General features: G+C 26.3%; 1 long non-coding RNA gene across 1 annotated transcript; it reads right to left on the reverse strand.

The window, feature by feature from the left end:
* Window positions 1-757: 757 nt before the first annotated feature.
* Window positions 758-17,326, reverse strand: LOC132273327 (uncharacterized). The gene is made up of 4 exons (XR_009470081.1): window positions 15,907-17,326; window positions 15,134-15,203; window positions 10,085-10,180; window positions 758-1,158 (listed from the first exon to the last, which is right to left on the reverse strand). It is a non-coding gene; the product is annotated as an uncharacterized LOC132273327 (long non-coding RNA).
* Between the last annotated feature and the right edge of the window lie 329 nt (window positions 17,327-17,655).

Genomic DNA, 17,655 nt, shown 5'->3' on the forward strand with positions numbered 1-17,655 from the left:
CAAAGCTACGTTGAATTTCCACGCGTCGGATTTTTATTGGTTAGATGATTTGTTTCTTGAGATTTGATTGGCTAAGCAAACGCAGACTCTTGCAGTATATATTCGTATATATTCAACCAGAAGAAATAAATTTGCCAAGAGGGCATGCCACGTGTTGTTTGAGAATGGAAGGTTTTAGTGAGAAATTATTCGAAAATATATCTATTTACCGTGTCAGTTTGTGGAGAATATATGTATACAATATCCCAGTAAATGAACACTTTATTTCTTTTAAAACTCTTAATTTTTCTATTATAAAAAAAAGGGTTAATTGTTTTGACACTTGTTTGGAAATAATTTGCAATATGTCCTTTATCTTTGTTTGCAAGTATCTTTGTTTGGAAGCATATAATTTTGTGATTTAATCAAATTGGCAGGACCAGTACAAATTTTTATGATTCAATAACGGAAGTAATTGTAAAAAATGAAGTAATTATAAGAGTTCTAACCATGTATTTCAATTTGCATAGAAGTCTTTCCAAAGAGAATTTTTTTTCTTCACAAAGATGATGAGAGAGAGATGGATTCATACACACATTTTATTATGTTAAGAAGATAGTTTATCTTGAAAGAGAACAAAAATGAATTCTCACCGAATAGTTATTTCAATTTATCAATTTAGAAAGAACTATTTATACAGTCATGACAACTCTTTGAGATAACTCTTCAAAAAAACATTATGTTAAAATAACTTCTTATATATTATATTCTCCACCAAACACAATTAATCAATTAACATTTATTTTACATTACATTTAATAAAACATAATATAGATTACATTAAAAAAAGTCTTGATCATTCCATTTTGTTTAAGAACATGGATAATATTCCTCTGATGGATCCTCCTCTTCACTATCATCAGAACTTATGTGGATGACACTATTGTGCAATGTCTCGATTGCTTCTACTAACTCAGTCAACCTTTGTATTTCTTGTAAAAGAACTTTGAAACCAATATCAATTTTATGATTCAACTCAAACAATATCCTTTCCCATATATAAAATGGTGGTGAAGTAGAGCTACATGCTGTAGGATTGTCCCAAAGTAGTGGTCTTTTTTGGAACAGTACTTCTTTTGGAGTCATCTGTACTTTCTTACCATTTTTTTGAGTTGCCATCTACAGTGTCAAATATTAATTTGTTAGAAACTCACAATTAAAATTATAAAAAGAAATACTGAGAGACATAAAAAGTTTTCAGAGGTGAGAATAATTAGTATTAAATTTATTTAAGAAGTATAATGCACTTACAATGTTGGAGAAAAAGTTTTTGCGAGAAAAACATAACATGAAAGAGTTTTTTTTTTCTTCTTGAGATCATATAACAATAGGCATCTTAACTGTTGATGTCTTTTAGAAATTACGTTACAGAAAGTAAATTTTTTTTTTTTTTTCAAAACGTATATAATTAAAGTTTATTTTTTAATTAAAAAATCCAAAATATAGAGTTGAACACTTATTTAAATTTAAATTTTAAAATTGTTTAAAACAAGAACTCATTGGGAAAAAGAAAGAAAGAAAGAAAACAAAAACTAACTCTTAATGTGCAAAATTTTCTGCGATAACATTAGGATTCAAGCCACCTAGCATGAGATTGAAACATAAACTAACTCATAACGTTGAATTTTGGAAAACGTTAACTTCTCCTTTTCTAAGGGATTAAACAGATGCTTTAAGCAAACAATAACAGTAACAACAAAAGCCAAAGCTACAATCTCAAAGAACACAAAACTCCTTTCCGCTGGATTCAAGCCACCTAGCATGAGATTGAAACATAAACTAACTCTAACGTTTGAATTTTGGAAAACTATAACTTCTCCTTTTCTAAGGGATTAAACAAATGCTTTAAGCAAACAATAGCAGCAACAACAACATAAGCCAAAGCTACAATTTCAAAGAACACAAAACTACTTTCCGCTTGCATGGACTAATTTACTTAAGGGGCTTAAAGTGTCAAATAATTTAAATCTCTACCTATGAAGTTGAAAGGTCTTTTCTGTGAGTAAAAGAATCAAGGTTTCATGCCCTAATTCTTTATAGATCCAAATCAGAATTGTTCTTTAATTCAAATTTAAACATACCTTTTAAAAAAAAAAATTACGGGTTTTGAGTTGTAATATGATGTACATGAACCAAAAGAATGACAACATCATGAATAATTCTAAATTATGGTCAACAAACTTCACATAAAAATAAAATTCAAACATTGTATCCTCAAAAACAAAAATATAAATAACACAAAACATACCTTAAGCCAAAATAGGGTTATGCGCTCCAACTAAATACTGACTTTTGAAGTTGAGTTAGATGGTAAATGTTGAAAGAAGAGATGGGTAGAAGAAGAAGCCAAAAAGGTAGAATGAGAGAGGCAAGATCCAATTTGCCGATTATATATAAGGTTCTTCAGACACCAACAACCGAGTAAACATAAAAGAAGACGACGCGTTGGTTTGATTGAAATTGTTTGGAAACAATAAAAAAAAAGTAACTTTTTAAATTTTTTTTTAAAGAAGAAGGGGATTAAAATAAAAAAAAAACCGCCGATTTAACAAGAAGAAGACGTGTCGGTCTGTTATAAGAGCGCTCAAAGCTACGTTGAATTTCCACGCGTCGGATTTTTATTGGTTAGATGATTTGTTTCTTGAGATTTGATTGGCTAAGCAAATGCGGACTCAACTAAAGGGTTAAATCTGTTTGGTATTTTTTTTTTTTTTTTTAAAAAAAAAGGACGGAAAGGGAAACTGTTTTGGTATTTTAGAATTTTAAAAATAAAAAACGTTGAATTTTCACGCGTCGGATTTTTATTGGTTAGATGATTTGTTTCTTGAGTTGGCTAAGCAAACGGGGACTCAACTAAAGGGTTAAATCTGTTTGGTATTTATTTTTTTTATTTTTTTATTTTTAAAAGGACGGAAAGGGAAACTGTTTTGGTATTTTAGAATTTTAAAAATAGAACGAAAAGGTATCTTTTTTTAAAAGGCAAAACGTTGCGTTTACAATATAATAGAACGAAAAGGTATCTTTTTTTAAAAGGCAAAACGTCGCGTTTACAATATAATACAAAAAGTGTACATAAAAAATAAAAATAGAATATACTTTTATAGGGTAAATATATATATATATATATTATTAAAGTTTATTATAAAAGAAAGTAAAATAAATGGTGGGACCCCCCTCCTATTATAACAAAGGTAATGCCATTACCTTTCGACAGAATCAGACCAAATCTCTCTCTCGCTGAAACAAAAAAAAAAAAAAATTCTTTCTTTTTTTCTTTTACAACTTCTATCATTGATTACTCTTCAACCACTTGGAGTTTTTGGGTGTTGTTGGTGGCAAATCAAAGAGCACGGCGAGATCTACGTGTGAGTATCAGCAATTTCAGTTTTGGTGCACTCTAGGGATTTCAAAATTCTAGGGTTCTTAGGCTCAAATTGGGATTTTTTTTCTCAAATTTGAGGTAGGGGTGTTCTAATGCATGAATTCTTGTATTTTTGTGAGTTTTCTAACTTAAAGTGATGCCTAGCATGTTTAATTAGTGCTAATTCTTGCAAAGATAGGTTTTAAATAATGAGCATGGAATGTATGTGACTACTTGTTAATTGTTTTAAGGTGATTTAACATGCTTACATGTTTATATGCAATTGAATTTATATTTTACATGCTAGATATGCAAAATTAATATTAAATGAGAGTTTCATCATGTAGTTTATAAATTTGCCTTATATAGTATGTGTGAAAGTTAGTGGCGTAGCCACATAGGGACAAGTGGGGCAGCTGCCCCCACTGAATTTTTAATTTTTTTTAATTATTTTTAATTTTATATAGAAAGATTTTTATATTTGTATAATTGTCCCCACTAAAAGTTGACATTGTACATATATATACTATATATATATAACCAAATGACCATTCACGGTATTTTCCCACTTTTTTCAAAAATACAATATATTCTTTTACACTTTTGACTTTACCACAAACAAATGCGATATTAATTTCCATCACATTTTCAATCTTCAACATTTTTCTTTCGGCGAGTCTTTAATATTTCAAAAATTCACAAAATCTAAACAAATATTGCAGTACGGAGATAGGTAATCTGATATATATTTTTTTATCATCTAAATTTACTATTATTATGCCATGAACATTTTAAAAACTCGACTGCGTGCTTTCAAAATATGAAAAATATTCTGAAATATTTAGTACTGTTTAATTTTTACATATATTATTTTGGTTCAAATATTGTGTGTGTGTGTGTATATATATATATATATTATTGCTGTTAAAAATTGCCCCCACTAAAGGAAATTTCTGGCTACGCCACTGGTGAAAGTTATATGGTTGGGTTGATAAATTGAAGTACAAGCATTCATGCATTCATTGGGAAAGAGAAATGGAGAAAAATATTTTTAGAACAAACGAAATTGTTTTGAAAAAAATATTTTCTAAAAGTGTTGCAAAAACCGGACGCCTAGGAGGCGCCTAGTGGTCCGTGATGTTGGTGTAATCTAAAAGGGTGTAATCTAGAAGGGAATGTAGTTGATTAAGTAAGTCTGATGCGACGCCTTGGAGGTGCCTTGTGGTAGTGGATAGTTAACCAACCTTCCTTTCGTGACGCCTTCGAGGTGCCTTGGGTCGGATTACACTAACGGTTTTGTTGTTGAAACGGAATTGTTTCAGAAATGGGGAGCGACATTTGCATAACATTGCACTTCATGACATAGTGGGAAATTTGTGATTAGTTGACATTTGCTACATACTTCTTGTTGTAGTTGAGAATATGTATTCCACATGGTATGACCACGTTCCTTTTTACCCATTATTTGTTTGGAATTCACGGGGAAATAAGAAATGTGTCTTAGACACTTCCCACTGAGCTTATGCTCACCCATTATTTTTAACATTTTTCAGGACATGGAAAAGAGATGGCGAACGACGATCCACCAAAATTTTAAACGAGCTTGGAGATCTATTTTATTTTGCTATCTTTTGTATTAGAGCTTTAATATTTTGTAAATGTAATCTTAACTATTCTGTGAAATTTTAGTTTAATTGGTACAGTGTTGTAAGTTATGGACTTTTAAATTTTAGCTACATTTTATGGACTGTAACTTGATGTAACTAAGGTATGTTCCTTGTTTGGATAAAATGGAGGAAGGAGATTTTTTTATATATATGTAATCATTTTTGGAATGTGATATAATAATTGTATTGTGCGTTGGGATATGATAGGTTATTTTTAAGCCCAGTGAGGCCATTGCATTTTTTTTTGTATTTCAACAGGTTGTAGATGGACTTTTTTTGCGGAGGTCATGCCGAAATTTTATATATTTTATTATTATTATTTTGGTATTTTTTTGGGTCGGTACAATAACCTTCCAGCATTTTTGTATTATAAGAAAGAATACACTTCTTCTTTCTATAACATTATAACATTTTTGTTAAGGCTTTCTTTTCATGGACTCAAGTTTCTCGAGATAAATGAACTTTCAAAAAATAAATACAATAGAGAAAGAAAAAAGGAAAAAATAGCAATCTAAAACTCATAGAAACAAGTTGACATACAAATATTATCTAAATTAAGCAATAATGTTTTAAAAATTGAATTAACAAATGCAAATCAAATGAAAACCAAAACAATTGAAGGCTCTGAATAACATGAACAACCAAACTCAAGTCCTCATTAGAGGAAGAAAAGAAATACATGTAATCTAAAGGAAGAATACAACAAAATACTCATATTCAAATAAGTACTTCAAATTGAGTACAAGAAAACTCAATAATTGTTAATTTATTGAACGAAGCCTAACAATCCTTTGATCATCACTAAAATATAATTGTTTATATATATATATATATATATATATATATATATATATATATATATATATATAATTAGCATTTTGTAATCCACATGGATCAAACACAAAAGGAATAACCTTCCAGCATTTTACATTGTAAGAAAGAAGACACTTCTTTTTTCTATAACATTATAAGAGCATCTCCAGCGGTCTGTTAAAAAACCCTTTTGTGTAAAATTTACACTGCCACATGTGATTTGTAAATTTTTTTCATCTCCAGCAGTCTGTTAAGATACACTGCCACATCACCAATGTGTAAAAGGGTTGTATATTTTACACATCACTTTTATACTGCCATGTAAGCATATTTTCTCTCTCCTCTCCTTTCTCACTCTTCTCTTTCATTCCTTTACGCCTCTTTGTTTCCCACTTTTCTAGAGTGGAATAGAGAATAATCTGTAACTAGCGGCAAAGTAAGAATTAGTCGACCATTTTTTATTTATTTATTTTAATAACATAGTTTAATTCATCACTTCCGTTTGATCTTATCTTCTACAATCATACTGTAGATTCTAGGATTTTTTTTAGATTTTTTATCCTTTTACATTATATTCTAATGAGGTAAATATGTATTAGCCAAAAATTAGATATACATTTTAATCATGTATTTTCCACATACTTAAATCTTATTTTATTATTTGTTATAAGTTAGAATTCCAGTGGCGATGGCATAAAAGGTTTGCTATTGGCGGGATGCGAAAGTGAAATATAGAGGGAAATTATTATTTTTTTCCTAATTGAGGAGAATTGGGACGTGAGATTTAATCGCCAAAAAATAAATTGAATAAGTAGATTTGTAAAAGTTATGTAGGGTCTTAGGTATGACACGTGGCTGGTTGTTATTGGGGGATAGTTTTTTACATAAGAGGTATAAAACTACTGCTGGAGTTAAAAATAGTTGGTACAATTTTTTTTTTTTTTTTTTGTGTAAATCTACTCTGACACATTAGATTTACACAAAAAAAAATTAACAAATCGCTGGAGATGCTCTAACATTTTGTTAAAACTTTCCTTTCATGGACTCAAGTTTCTCGAGATGAACGAACTTTCAAAAAATAAATACAATAGAGAAAGAAAAAAGAAAAAATAGCAATCCAAAACTCACAGAAACAAGTTGACATACAAATACCATCTAAATTTTTTCAAAAAATGAGACCAAGAAAAATTAAGCAAATTTTTTTTAAAAAAAATTGAATTAACAAATGCAAATCAAATGAAAACCAAAACAATTGAAGGCTTTGGATAACATGAATAACCAAACTCAAGTCCTTATTAGAAAAAAAAAAAAAGAAAAGAAAAGAAAAGGTACATGTAATCTAAAGGAAAAATACAACAAAATACTCATATTCAAATAAGTACTTCAATATGAGTACAAGAAAACTCAATAATTGTTAATTTGTTGAACGAAACCTAACAATCATTTTATCATCACTACGCCTAATATTAAAATAATTTAATATGAATTCATCACTATGAGTTAAACTGAGTAGAGAATTCAAAACAAGCAAATAACTTAACCAAGCTAATTGATGCTCCTAATTTGTTGCACATGAATTCTCATCCTCACTACCAAAGCTAATTGATGAAATATGCTCCTTGATACTTCTTCTTCTTGTGATCCCTACTTGTAATGCTCTTGTTAACATCTAATCTTTTTGCTCCCTCAATATTGGAGCTTGATCTTGTAATTTTTACCTCTATTTATATAATAGACTTTTATGTTATTGTTCAAAAATTGAAGAGACATCAAATACTATTAAAGTTTGGAAATTTCAAAAATTACAAAAGTTTTACATTAAACATAAAAATAATAAACTTTTAACAAAATTTAAGGTTAAAAATTCCAAGAGGTTGTATCCGTTTTGTAGTCCACTTTTAATGACAATTTTTTAGGTTGAAAATCCCAAAGGTTATCGACTATTAAAAACATGAAATGAAATTCAAGTAATTAATGTCCACCAATACTTTTTAATGAAATTGGATTTAATTTAAAGTGAAAAAAAAAAAGTTAATAAATACTTGGTTGGAGATTTTAAGTATCAACATAAAAATAATACAGTTTTAATAAAATTTAAGGTTGAAAATTCCAAGGGTACCATTTCACTTTTAATCGGATTAAAAACATGTTTTTTTGGTTTTCCTCAACTTTTTTCGTAAAATATTAGGTCATATATAATATATACAATCTATATTATTAATGAGACATGATTCATTATGCTTTAATCAACTTTTTTTGTTTTAACCTTTCTGGAGGCATTTTAAATCATATATAGTTGATATATATGTTAATAAAATTTCTAAATTTAAAATAAAATAAAAAAATTGGAAATAGAGAAAATGTCTGAAGTTGGGTAGACGTGTGTTTTATAAATGAAAAATGGTACATTTTTTCCTTATCCTTTTACGTTTTCTTTTTTTGTTTGTTTGTTTGTTGTATGTTTTTTTATTTTTTAAACAAGGTTTTTTTGGGAGGAAATTTTTGGGAAGGAATGGGTTTGCTTTTAAATATGATTAATCACTGAATTCCAATAGTCACATATCATTAATGAGTGTATATATATTTTTATTATTTCTTATCATTTTTAACAATTTTGAATTAGAGTATTTATTTAATGGTTAAAATTAAGAGTTAATAAAAATATTTTTTATAACTAAATATACACATACCTGAATCAATATTCAGAAAAAAGGGAAAAAAAAAAAGAAAGGAAAAATATTTTTCATCCCACTTCTTAAAAAGCAACCCATTTTCCTTCCCCAAAAATTCCATGCCCTAATCCACAATATTAAAAAAAAAAAAAAAAGAAAGAAAAAAATACTAAAATTGTAAAGAATTTCTTAACATTTTTTAATTTTTAATTTTAATGTGTAAAATACTCTCTATTTCTTAATATTTTTAATTTGTTTTTCATAAAAATGTCTCATTAAATTATGTAATTATTCATACCATAATGATACATTTTTTTGGTTGTTGCAATTCTAATTATTCATACCATAAGGATACATTTTTTTGGTTGTTGCACTTCTTGAACTTCTAACACAATAGTGTGGAGATATTCAGGTTCTCATTAAATAATGTAATAATTCATACCATAATGAGACTTTGTTTTTCTTTTTTTCTTTTCTTTTTTTGCTTTTTTTTTTTTTTTGTTGAAATGTATTTTTTGGTTACATATATTTATACCTAAAATAATTTATTTTTTATTCTAAAAATGTAAAGAGTTTTTTGAATTCCTAAACATTTTTCATATTTGTTAAATAAAATAATTTTGTTAAATATATCTTTTTGGTTATATATCTATACCTAAAATAATATATTTTTTATTCTAAAAGTGTAAAAAAAAAATTTGAATTTCTAAACTTTTTTCATATCTTTTTGTTGGAATATATCTTTTTTTCCTTTTAAGTTTTTTTCCTTTTTTATATTTGAGAATATGAAGAATAAAAATTATAATTAATTTGATTTAAAAATACTTTTAATATCCTTTTAATATAAAAATTAAGATTTAAATATATACATATATAAAAAGAGTTAAAGAATTTGAACAATCAAATAGTATAATTAATCGGATTAAAAACATGTTCTTTTGGCCTTTCTCAACTTTTTTCATGAAATATTAGGTCATATATAATATATACATTTATAATCTATACTATTAATGAGGCATGAATTATTATACTTTAATGAACTTTTTAACGAGACAAGATATATATATATATGTTAAGAAATTCACTACACTTTTAGAATAGAAATATAGTGTGTGTGTGTGTGTGTGTGTATATCTAAAAACTTATACAACATCAATTGTAATTATTATGGGATTTCCTCATGAGTTTACACATCATAAATCAAATGTCAAATTTAGTTCCGATAATTTTTTAATCTTTTACTGAAATTCTAGATATGAAATGACCTTGTTTAAGATTTTAAACCTTTCAAGTTGAGGAGGACAATTCAAATCCCATGGATGTATTAGATTCATAATCCTTCCATCAACGGGTTCCATGGCTTTCACACAAGTCATAATTCATGCAAAACCATAAAAAGGGACTAAGAAGAAAGAAAATAAATAAATAGTCAAGTGCAAACAAGAGATTAGTTAAAAGATTTACATGAAAAAAAAGCTTAAAATGCTAATATTTGATTATAAATTTGTCATGATTAAAAAGCATGTATTAACCGTTAATCCTCATTATCCACTTCCCCTCCAGAATTCCAATTAAAACCTTGAGGGTTGGTTAACAAGATCCATATTCATTTGTAGAAGCAATGTCTCCTGAAAGTTAAAGGATATTGTCACCATGTATAAGAAAGAATATGCTAGTTTCACAATAATAAAGAATTGGTAATGAATAATTGGATAAAAACACCATAGCTATAAAACATCAAAGAGGGAAGCAAATAAAATATCAAAGAGGGAAGCTTTGCCTTCCTTTTTGGCCAATCAAAAGATATAGATAATTCTCCATTAATGCAACTCCAAAGAATCTCTCAAATTCCGAAACAATTTTGTGCAATTCAAGCTAGCAGACTATTTACAAATTCTTTGGTTCAGTGTAGGAAATGAAGCAAGAAATGAAAATGGTATATTACCCCTTTTCGGTTAAAACAGTGAAAAAAAATATCAAAAGGCACAAATGTTAAATCGTAATTATGAGCAATTGAATTGCAATTATTATGATTAAAAACTATATTTAATCAAATAATAAATTGTATTAGAAAATATTTTGTACACTTTGAATCAAATCAAAAACCTTATTTTTTAATTTTTAAAAATATGGGAAAAGTTTAGAAATTCAAAAAATTCTTTACACTTTTAGAATAAAAAATATATTATTTTAGGTATAGATATATAACCAAAAAGATACATTTAACAAAATTATTTTATTTAACAAATATGAAAAGCGTTTAGAAATTCAAAAAATTCTTTACATTTTTAGAATAAAAAATAAATTATTTTAGGTATAAATATATGTAACCAAAAAATACATTTCAACAACAAAGAAAAAAAAAAAAAAAAAAAAAGTCTCATTATGGTATGAATTACTACATGATTTAATGAGAACTTGAATATCTCCATACTATTGTGTTAGAAGTTTAAGAATTGCAACAGTCAAAAAAATGTATCATTATGGTATGAATAATTGCATAATTTAATGAGACGTTTTTATGGAAAAAAAAAAATTAAGAAGTAGAGAAAGTGCTTTACACATTAAAATGTTAAGAAATTCTTTACGCTTTTAGTATTTTTATTATTATTATTTTTTAATATTGTGCATTAGGGCATGGAATTTCTGGGGAAGGAAAATGGGTTGCTTTTTAAGAAGTGGGATAAAAAATGTTTTTCTTTTCTTTTTTTCCCTTTTTCTGAATATTGATTTTGGTACGTGTGTATTTAGTTATAAAAAGTACTTTTATTAACTCTTTATTTTAACCATTAAATAAATACTCTAATTCAAAATTGTTAAAAATGTATAGAAATAATAAAAATATATACACACTCATTAATCATGTGACTATTGGATTTCAGAGATGACTCATTTAATCATATGTGGCTATTGAAATTTTAAATAGTATATAAGTATATATTATAATGTAAAGTATTTAATGAAAATTATTTTGTATTTTTAAAAAATCTAAAAATGTTAAGAAATTCTCTACACTTTTATAATAGTGTATATAGAAAGAGTACTTTTATTAACTCCTTATTTTAACCATTAAATAAATACCCTAATTCAAAATTGTTAAAAATGTATAGAAATAATAAAAATATATACACACTCATTAATCATATGTGACTAATGGAATTCAGAGATGATTCATTTAATCATATGTGGCTATTGAAATTCTAAATAGTATATAAGTATATATTATAATGTAAAGTATTTAATGAAAATTATTTTGTATTTTTAAAAAATCTAAAAATGTTAAGAAATTCTCTACACTTTTATAACAGTGTATGTATATAGATATAGATATAGATATAGATTTAACCATTAAATAAATACTCTAATTCAAAATTGTTAAAAATGTATAGAAATAATAAAAATATATAAACACTCATTAATCATATGTGATTATTGGAATTCAGAGATGATTCATTTAATCATATGTGGCTATTGAAATTCTAAATAGTATATAAGTATATATCATAATGTAAAGTATTTAATGAAAATTATTTTGTATTTTTAAAAAATCTAAAAATGTTAAGAAATTCTCTACACTTTTATAATAGTATATATATATATAGATAGATAGATATTATAAAGGTAAATTTTGAATTGAGAAAAAGGGACATAAATAACTCCAAAAAAAAAAAAATAATAATAATTATTACTATTATGTTTTGATTATTGTAGGTTTCAAAAGTGTCCAAATTTTATATATTTTAGAAAAAATATATATATATATAAATATATGAGTCCAAATAACTATTTATTTTTAACTAATAGAAGAATTTATAGAAACTCATTTAAGATGATAAAATACAAAAATAGTTTTCATTAAATACTTTACATTATATCATATATATATATATATATATATATATATATATATATATATATTATTTAGAATTCTAATAGCCACATATGATTAAATAGTCATCTCTCTATATATAAAAGTTTTAAAAAATTCAATAGTCACGTGAGTTAAATAACTCCTCTCTTTATATATAGAATTTTAAAAAAAATCATATAATCACATGTGATTAATGAGTTAAATGAGTCATCTCTCTACATATAAAAGTTTAAAAAAAATCTAAGAGTCATATATGATTAATGAGTGCATATATTTTTTATTATTTCTATACATTTTTAACAATTTTGAATTCAAATATTTTTCTAAAGGTTAAACACACATACCCTAATCAATATTCCGAGAAATATATATATATATATATATATATATATATATATATATATATTTCGTCCCACTTTAAAAAATAGCCCATTTCCCTTCCCCAAAAATTCCATGCCCAATCCACAATATTCCAAATAAAAAAAAAAAAATCCCATTTTTTGCGCAGGAGTTCTCAGCAAATAGAAAAAAATCAGATATCTTGAATAGTTTCCAAATACAATTATTATTTTGTTGGCAACTTTACTCGAGGTATGTCCAAATAACTATTTATTTATAATTAATAGAAAGTCAAAATATGATAAAAACAACTAAAGAGTTCAAAATTTATACAAACTATTTTTTTAAAAATAATAAATAACTAAAGAGTCCCCAAAAAAAAAAAATAATAAAAAAGAGAAGAAGAAGAAGAAGAAGAAGAAGAAGAGAATAGAAACAAATAATAAATTAGAAACCTAAATTTAATTTTTTTAAAAAAAGAAACACAGAGTCCAAAATTCATAAAAACTTATTTATAATTATTACTATTATGTTTTGATTGTTATAGGTTTCTAAAGAGTCCAAAATTGATAGAAACTAATGGATGTATAATTTAAATATCCATGATTAAGGGAAGATTGCTAAATTAATGCACTATCTCATAAGATTAAGATATGTTATACAGATTACGATAATGATTAAAGATTATGATAAGAATTAAGTCTATAGATTACGAGAAGGTAACTTTACGTGACATTCTGACCTAAGTCCTATAAAGAAGGCAGGCTAATCAACGTTTTGAGGTACTCAATAAACCCTAACTCAATTTCTTGATTTCTCTGAAGAGATTACTTTGCACACTGACTTGTTCGTCGAAGCTTACTCCACCGGTAACACACGGGTGTTTGTAGGATCACCTTTTCTTCTCTTTGTTCGGGAAGTCAAATCAGATCCGGGTTGCGCAGAATCCATTATCAACAGAAACTCTTTGAAAAAAATAATAAATAATTAAAGAGTCTAGAATTTATAGAAAATCTTTTCAATAAATAGTAAATAACTAAAGTGTCCAAAATTTAAAAAAACTATTTTCAAATAATAGAATTAGAAAGGTAAATTCAGAATTTTTGAAAAAGGAACGTAGAGTCCAAATAGTTTTATAAAAACTCTTTTTAGAAAATAGTAAAATAGTACAAAAGAGTCCAAAATTTATAAAAACTACAAATAATAAATTCGAAATATAAATTTAGTTTTTTTCAAACAGAAACGTAAAGGCTAAAAATCATAGAAACTTATTTATAATTATCATTTTTAGAGGTTTCTAAAGAGTCCAAAATATATACAAACTCTTTTTTAAAAAGGCGAAAAATGTATAAAAACAATATAAAAAAAAAGTCTATTCGTCGTTTATATTTGTAGATAATTGAATTTGGACCATAAAAACTCTTAATTAACGTCTTCCATGAAAGAAAACATTTAGGAATAGGTAATAATTAAAAAAATAAAAATAGAATATCACAGTCACGAATGAATTTTTTGCAGATATTCTCACCAAACAAGCAAAGAATGGAAAAAAGCACACACCATGAGTGAAATCTTTTTTGCAGATATTCTCTACAAACAAGTAAAGAATGGAAACAAACAAAATGTCAAAAAAAAATATTGTAATTGTGGCAATAGGTATTCACGTTTACCAGGAAAAAAAAGTTACCCTGATAGGAAAATGTCACAAGTGATCGTTGGAGCACAACATGACGGTTGTAAGCGATCGTTGGAGCACAGCGTGACGGTTGTGGCATTTTCAATTAACACGGCGGCTGGGGAAGACCTGGTTTATAAAAGGCAAAAAAAAAAAAAAAAAAAAAAAGATCAGTGTTAGTTTTTGAACTTTACAACACAATTCAATAAAAATCTATATACCTTTAGAGTACAAATCAATGAAAGTCAAAAGGAAAATTTACCTTGATAGCAAAATGTTAAAATCAATATTGTAATTGTTGCAACATAGCTAAATCTAAGAGGATCAAATGAAGAAGAGTTGAGGTTTTTAATAAATAAAATTTGGAAATTAAAGAATATTAACAACAAAATACCTTCTTTTTTTTTGGTGAATAAAAATTAGGATAATACTTAGCTACTCACCGGTGAGTAGCTTCACCCTACTCACCCCTCATGTGTTCCAATAATAGCATACCACATCAGCTTTAATAAAAATGTTATTTAATGGTTGATTCGAGAAAATATAGGAGAACGTGGGTTATTTGGTTATTAAAGCTGATGTGGTATGTTGTTATTGGAACACGTGAGGGGTGAGTAGGGTGAAGCTACTCACCTGTGAGTAGCTAAGCATTATCCTAAAAATTATTGTATCAACATAGAAGCAAAATAAACTAACCTTTTTGAGCTCTTTGCAAGAGGTTCTCGTAATTTTTGTATTATTTCAATCTTGTCTCGTTTTTTCCCTTCTGCTAGTCATAAAGACAACATTTAATCAAAATAAAATATAAGATCCAAGGAAATAAACATGAATAACAACACGAAGGTTTGCAATGGAGATTGCATGAGTTAGAAATAAAAATACAATCATAAAATTAATTAAATTTTCAAATATAACTGAAATTTGAATAGTGAAGCAACCATTAGTACAATGATTAAAATGGTCCATTGTTGTATTATCTTTAAAGAATGAATAAAAACTGAAATTGGGAAGGTTGACCCTTCAAATTCAATATTAAATACTATTTTTCCAATTTCATATATTTTTTATTTTAAAAAAATTGAAATCACAAAAGACTAAATAAACTACATCAGTATAAAACAAGAAAACAAAATGCCAAAAAAAAAGTCGAATTTGGTTTGGTCCACCCATTAAGGGATATATAACGTATTGATCACACAACCTTCTTATTGGGAGATTTGTTGATTTAATTTTATCATAAATGATGACTTGGATTATCTTTAAAGAATAAACAAAAATTGAAACTTTAAAGAATGAGCAAAATTTGAACTTGAAAATTGGTCCTTCAACTTCTATATTAAATATTCTCTTCATATTTAAAGTGAATTTAAAATTTAAATTAATTACTCTCTTTTAATATCATATTTTTTTATTTTTAAGAAATCTAGAATAAAAATTATTGTATCAACATAGAAGCAAAAGAAACTAACCTTTTCGAGCTCTTTGCAAGAGGTTCTCGTAATTTTTGTATTGTTTCAATCTTGTCTCATGATATTTTTATCTCTTGCAATGAAATTGCAGTTGTTTTTTCCCTCCCGATAGTCATAAAGACAACATTTATGTCCAAGAGAATCAAAATAAAATATAAGATCTAAGGAAATAAACCATGACTTACAACACGAATGTTTGCAATGGAGATTGCATGAGTTATAAATGAAAATACAATCATAAAATTAATTAAATTTTCAAATATAACTGAAATTTGAATAGTGAAACAACAATTAGTACAATGATTAAAATGGTCCATTGTGTATCATCCTTAAAGAATGAATAAAAACTGAAATTGGGAAGGTTGCCCCTTCAAATTCTATATTAAATACTATTTTCCTAATTTCATATATTTTTTATTTAAAAAAAAAAATTAAAATCGCAAGAGACTAAATAAACTACGTCAGTATAAAATAAGAAAACAAAATACCAAAAAAAAGTCGAATTTGGTTTGGCCCACCCATTAAGGGATATATAATGTATAGATCACACAACCTTCTTATTGGGAGATTTGTTGATTTAATTTTATCATAAATGATGACTTGCATTATCTTTAAAGCATGAACAAGAATTGAGACTTTAAAGAATGAGCAAAATTTGAAATTGAAAATTGGTCCTTCAACTTCTATACTAAATATTCTCTTCATATTTAAAGTGAATTTAAATTTTAAATTAATTACTCACTTTTAATATCATATATTTTTTTTAAAATCTAAAAGTGTTAAGAAATTACTTACACTTTTAGAATAATATAGATATAGATAGATATATAAAAATACAAATATGAGGAGTGCTAATTGCAATTGCAGAACGATTGTTTGGATGTCCTATATATATATATATACCTTCTTTTTTTTTTTTTTTTCCTCACACTATACACCTACACTATATATAAAGATTGAGTATCTATATATACAAACACACTAGCTTTCCTTTTTGTGTATGGGTGTATATATATATATATATATATATGGATTCATAATAGAGAGATTACATGTTATATAATAATAATAATTATTATTATTATACACAGTCTCTATATATAGTTAAAAGACAATTAAAAAAGAAAGAAAATAATCCATAATAAACAAAAATAGATAGAAAGAAAATTGATAATCTTTCCTGAGTAACTAACATGTAATTTTAGGAATCCTAACCAATTATGTGACTGCAATTATCACTCCTCTATAAATATAATCTTCTTATTTCCTTTGTAATTGATTTTTTCCTTTTTTCCCCTCTCCCCTCTAAATTCATATTTGTAAATAATTAAGAAAGAATAAGAAAAATAAACCCTTATACAAAAAGAAAAAAACCCTTTTTCTTTAATTTTTTTTTTTTAATCATCTCGTCAATGTCTTTTTTTAATATATATATATATATATATATATATTTATATATATATAGTCATTGGCACACCACTCACACACTCACTTTGCTTCTTTGGAGACTTGAACCTTCACCAGTCACTTTAAGAGATAGAGGAGATACCACTGAGTCACAAAGCCCTTAGAGCATCTCCAACGGTATGTTAAAAAATTCTTTTGTATAAAATATACATTGCCACATATGATTTGTAAATTTTTTTCATCTCCAGCAATCTGTTAAGATATACTGTCACGTCACCAATGTGTAAAAAGGTTGTGTATTTTACACAGCACTTTTACACTGCCATGTAAACATATTTTCTT

This window comes from Cornus florida, unplaced genomic scaffold (assembly GCF_030987335.1).
Source record: "Cornus florida cultivar Cherokee Brave unplaced genomic scaffold, ASM3098733v1 CherokeeBrave_3.0.0_Hap2_Chr09, whole genome shotgun sequence".
NCBI classification, from domain to species: domain Eukaryota; kingdom Viridiplantae; phylum Streptophyta; class Magnoliopsida; order Cornales; family Cornaceae; genus Cornus; species Cornus florida.